Raw genomic sequence first — 6,215 nt, forward strand, 5'->3', positions numbered from 1 at the left:
TCCATCAGCCAGGTTTGAAGCTAAAGGGTATCAATCAGCGCAGTAACTAGAATGTCAAGATTTTTCATGCTGGTGTGTGAATGGCAGCCAGAGGCAGCTGCAGTCAAGAGCATCCTTGACCATCTGAATAGTAATGGAAAGCTCATTCAGAGCAAAGAAGATTCGGGGGCACTGGCTGGTGGGAGAGATTAGTAATGGACTAGAGAGACTTCATTGCTCAGTTGCCCAGCCCAAGCAAGCAGTGACCCAAACTCATTACCATCTGAAGGGCTGTTTGGGATCGAATGCGAAACAAATTGTGTAGTCTCCGTTCCTAGAGGCCAATGTCCACACTGCAAATTCCACTAGGAATCTACTTTGCTATTCCGCGAGCACCTAGGAGACCTGACTGAGCGGGGCCATGGGTACTGAACTACCATCCACTCCTAAATTAGTCCCACTTTGGCAGGACTGAGGCAAAAATTATTATTATTATTAATTATTTTAATCACCAGGAAAAGCCTGCTGGGAACACATTCCTGTTAACAATACTGACTTGGTAAGATGTGAGACATGAGATACAACTACACCTGTATTTTTCTCTCCCCAATGAAAAAATTAATTGGAAATGAATATTTTGTTATTTCCAGCTGTTTTTTGTCCTTCATGTTTTCAGAGGTAAACTGAAAACCCCAAAGCCAAACATTTTTCTGTTTTGGCAACTTAAAATTGAAATTGTTCTGTTTTTGGTTTTCCATTTTTCAACAAATCCCCCTCCCAAAATGTTACTGAAAGCAGAATTTTGTGCGTGTGGAAACTTCTGTTTGATCAAAAAACCAAAACATTTTTCATTGAATAAAACATTTTGATGCCAAATTTTTGGTCAGCACGGCTCACTCCCTCTAATATACAATTGGTGAAAAGGTCCAGCTTCAAAGAGCGAAAATTTCAACAACATTGAAACAAAACAAAAAACTTCCTAATACCCCACTTCTGTCATGTCAGGAGTAACAGCTCAACATATCCCAAAATAATTACTTAAAACTCCTGCTTTGTTAACAGAGTTGAGTTGTAAGCATTTGAGTTTCTGCCAGGGTGCATTGTTTTTCATTGCGTGTGGAAGATCTCTAGGAGAAGTGCTGACAAGAAGAGACTTCTCAGCTGTCATTTAATTACCTTAAGGGAGACAAATGTGCCATTTAGTGTGTGTGCTGGGGGAAAAACAGCAGTCTCCCTTTAATTCCAGAAATTTTGAATGTAACAGGAATAAAATTACCCAGATTTGGCTGCTATAAAACCTTGCAGACAAGCTCTTAGTGGCATCACCTTGAATTGTATAAGGTAACAAGAAAGTGTATCTGCTCTCAAAGGTTACAGAGAGTCAACTGGGAATCAGTGCTTAGGAGCAAAATTCAGAGCCGGGCCGCACACAAACAGGGATCCCTTGGGATACCAGTGGACAGTGTGTATGGGGGCAGAATTTTGCCCTACGTGGGGTGTCACGGGGTTTACTACTCACTGCTGTGGCATCTCCTTGTGGCGTCATCTGGGGCAGGGTTCTCAACCTGTTTCTTTCTGAGGCCCCCCCCAACATGCTATAAAAACTCCATGGCCCACCTGTGCCACGACAACTTGTTTTCTGCATGTAAAAGCCAGGGGCAGAGTTAGGGGGTAGCAAACAGGGCAGTTGCCCAGGGCCCCTCGCCACAAGGTGCCCCGCAAAGCTAAGTTGCTCAGGCTTCTGCTTCAGCCCTGGGTGGCAAGGTTCAAGGCCCCAGGCTTCAACCCTGCACAGCAGGGCTTTGCCTTTCTACCCTGGGCCCCAGCGAGTCTAACACTGGTCTTGCTTGGCAGACCCCTGAAATCTGCTCACAGCCCCCCAGGGAACCCTGACTGAGAACCACTGGTCTGGAGATTAGCTCTCAGCCAGTCTGACACCTCTTCCTTTGGTTTCTTGCTCTGTGGTCCCACTCTCTCCAGAGTCAGGTTACTTCCTCTTCATAAATCAGGGGTTCCCTCTTCGTGATTTGGCCCTCCAGCCGGGTCACTATAGTTTCCCCCTTCCGCGCTATCCAAGTCTCTAACTGTCTCAGGAAGTCTTCCAGTGCACTGCCCAGACTATGCCACTTTCCCACTGGCTGGCAGGGGAACCTGGGCTTGCCCGGTACTCCTGGTTCTATCCCAGAGACCTTATGCCCCAGAAATCATAGTCTACCCAATCCCAGACCCTGTTGCTATTTCCCTGGGCAGCTTCCTACCTTTCTTCTCTAGCTCTGCCCCCTCTGGGTTACCATTGGGCCTTCTGCTACTCCCTGGGGCTATGTCACCCTTCTCAGGCCTCCCTATAGTCCAAGGCAGCATCTGAGGGCACAATCTCCCCCTAGTCCTCCTCCTGGTCTCTTGCCAACTCCCATCTTCTCTAGGGAGTGATTGTAGAGTTCCTTGCGGCAGCCCCCTCTTGTGCTCCACTTCCAGGTGAGACTGCCCCTGCCCAGCTGGGTTTCATCATCAGTGAGAACTTATCAGCCCTGACTCTCCTCCATGTGCAACCTGGCACAGGGTTAATTGGCCCTTTTTGCTTACTCAGGACTTGTGTGGGATAAACATGCCCTCACGTGGGTGGGGTATAAGGAATAACCTCAGCATGGTGGGTTGGATTTTTTCAAAGAGCTCAGCTCCCATTTAGGTACCTAAAATAAGAGTGAAATTTTCCATTGTGCCCATTATCCAGCAGGTCCCATTGTGGCACCCAAAACGCCGGGGAAATGCAGCCCCTAGGAGGGAGTGGAGAAAAGGTGGAAACCTAGCCCTGTATATAAATGATGGTGGGAATGATTTGAGTTTGTTTTGTGTTATCATCCCCTGTCCAAAATGTAAAAGCACAAAGACACTGCATGGAACAAAACAGGCCAGGTTCGCTCTCTGGGATGAATTTCAAGGCAACAGGCTGGCCTGGAGCAGGTCTCATGGGCAGCAACAGGAATCAGGTCTTGGAGGGAGTGTGGTGAATGGCCCTTACTGGCCCACTTTGAAATGTCATAACACTTCAACACACTGGAGATGAGTAAATCGCCCAGCAATGTGGTTTCCCTTCAAGGAAAATGCTTCTGTTTGTCCTTTGCTTGTGAGCTTTAGTGTATCTGGGGCAGAGTAGGTTGGGAGCGGGCTGAGAGCCTATTGCTTGCCAATGCTAGGGAAAAAAATAAAAGTTGTCTGCACTCCCTCGTTAATGAAAGAACTGGCACCCAAAGCAGGTCACGGATTTAGGGCCCAATCCTGAACCCGATACTCAGAACAAACTTCCACTGAAACCAATATGAGTTTTGGCTGAGTAAGAAGTGAAGGATCAGGCTCTTGAAGGAGATATATAACTAGGACCAGGTATCCTGGTTCAGCTGGAATAAGAACCAGGTCAAATAACAGCCCAGAGAGGACAGTTTCTGATCTTGCAGCAGATTCACATGGCTGTGATGTGGCCATGATGGCATGTAGAATGAACTTCCATCTCGAATGGTCCCTTGCAAGTTGTCTTCCTTCTGCATTTAGGCCCCCACCCCCACTTACAATCTGACTAGATAAAAGAGACAACAGGAGGAATATATTCCCCATCCAGGTTGGGCGATTGAGGCCCAGAGAAATTAAGGGTGGGATTTTCACAAGGCCCGGTAAAGCTCCCATTGATTTCCACAAGGACAGAATTAAGCCAACACTGATCACTTTTGAAAATCCTGGGCTAAGTGACTTGCCAAAGGTCTTGCAAGAAGGCAATGGCAGAACCAAGACTTGAACTCAGGTATCATGAGTCTTATCTGATGCTTTAGCCATCAGCCCAGCTGTCATAAACTAAGGAAAGGGAGCAGAGGAAGAGTTCACAGCGTCTGCCTGTGTTATACCTGTTGTGGGATAAATACAGGACTCTCTTTTTTTAAAACTATCAATCCAACACCATTTGCAGGGAGATCCACTTAAAGAGTAAACAGGAATTAATAACAAGGTAGACATAATAATGAATAATGGTTCAATGTGCGACCCATTTATGAAACCAGTTCTCTGAGAACTGCCAAATTATTACATGGAGCATGATTTATGCGCTGTCACTAATCTATTGTGTTTGGCATTTTGGAACAGTATAAGAGTAGGTCTGCTTTGAAGGGCGTAACGAACAATGTTTATTATAGAACCACGGAAATGTAAGGCCGGTAGGGACCTCCAGGGGGGCATCCCCCCACACTGAGACGGGAGTCTGTAAACCTAGACCATCCCTAACAAGTGTTTGTCTAACCAGTTCTTAAAAACCTCCAGTGATGGGGATTTCACAGTATGTGTGTGTGAGAGAAAGAGATGCTTCTTATCAGACACCGTGTGAATCATCCAGATTGCCAGAGATGCTAACAAAGGAACGTCTAAGGAACAGGCAGAACAAGTTTGAGCAATCCTGCTGGGCTCGCATATTAGATTAATCAATTCCCTGCTGTTTCATGGGAGCGTACAACTCTCTTTGCTCTCTGTGCCACACAGGGACACGACAGAAAGGGCCGAGGGCACATGGCTGCTTCTGAGCAGCACCTGACAGCAGAAAGCCCAGGAAGAAGGCTTTTAGATATAAATGCAGATGTACAGAAGGCTGAGAAGGATTGAGGCAAGAAGACCACAATGCATGGTCACTGTGGGAAGATGTCATAGTGAGGGCCTGATTCACCCTTGCCGTCTATCTTGCATCCTCATTTACACCAGTGCCAAGTGGGTGTAAAATGGTACCACTCTGCTCAGGAAGAGTTTCACTCTCCCTCTGCATGGCTACAAATGATGACATGAGGTGGGTGGGGGATGGGCCCATCTGTGCCTGAGTTGGAAGGATGGTTCTCTCTCTGGTTTTGTCTATGCTGCAGCCAGGGGGTGATCACAGCCAGCTGACCTGGTATAGAACAGTGGTGGGCAACCTGCGGCCCACGAGCCAGTTTGTTTACATTGACCGTCCACAGGCACAGCCGCCTGCAGCTCCCAGTGGCCACGGATCGCCGTTCCCGGCCAATGGAAGCTGCGGGAAGCAGCGGCCAGACATCCCTGCAGCCCGCGCTGCTTCCTGCCGCTCCCATTGGCCGGGAATGGTGAACCGCGGTTACTGGGAGCTGCGGGCGGCCATGCCCGAGGATGGTCAATGTAAACAAACGGTCTTGCGGCCCGCCAGCAGATTACTCTGACGGGCCAGAGGTTGCCCACCACTGGTACAGAACCTAGTTTTCTCTGGTCTACACTGCATGGTCAGTGCTGCTCAGCATCCTGCCTTCTATCTCGATCGTGCCCCGTCTTGTTTAGTCCAGCGGCTGCTCTAGCTATCGGCAGAGTAAGAAGCTGCCCAGGGTGGCAGATTTCTGGGCAGCTGCCTAGAATGGCAGATCTGGCCCAACCACCCCTCTGTCATGATGGAGGGGTAGCTGGACCAAATCTGCTGCCCTAGGTCTGGCACAAGGGGGCAGATTGGCTTGAGCAGTCTCTGACTATTAGGTTTTCTAATGCTGAAAGGCCCGCTAAGTAGGTGAACCAGATCCTCAGCTGGTGCAAATTGGCGTATCTCCATTGACTTCAATGGAGCTATGCTGATTTTTATGCCAGTTGAAGGTCTGGCCCGGTATTCTCTGGTGTGGTGATGAGAATTCTGTGCTGCGGCTGGTTTCGGATGAGATATAAAACCTAGGTCCCGATCACATATGTGCATTAAAGATTTCACAGCACTTTTTGCAAAAATAGATGTTAACACTGGTATCATGGTCAAATCCCACTCTAATTCCTTTCTGCCTCCTTGCAGTTTCAGGTGAACATCATATTCTTCTTTATTTTCTGTCCTAAACTATTGGGAAGGTTCGATAGTGAACAGCACCCACATTCCAGCCAAGAGGCAGCTGCATTTCAGTTGGGGGAAGTCAGGGGTGCTGGAACAATTTGTATAGTGGTGGTGCTGAGAATCATTGAATCCTAATGGAAACTACTTCAAGCCAAAAAGAAAAGGAGGACTTGTGGCACCTTAGAGACTAACCAATTTATTTGAGCATAAGCTTTCGTGAGTTACAGCCCACTTCATCGGATGCCGATGAAGTCCTCCTTTTCTTTTTGCGAATACAGACTAACACGGCTGTTACTCTGAAATACTTCAAGCCAGGGGGTGCAGCAGCACCCCTAGTTCCAGCACCTATGAAGTAAATCATAAATCTAGGTATCCAGTACAGACAAGCCAGAGA

The sequence above is a fragment of the Caretta caretta genome, chromosome 21, assembly GCF_965140235.1.
Source record: "Caretta caretta isolate rCarCar2 chromosome 21, rCarCar1.hap1, whole genome shotgun sequence".
NCBI classification, from domain to species: domain Eukaryota; kingdom Metazoa; phylum Chordata; order Testudines; family Cheloniidae; genus Caretta; species Caretta caretta.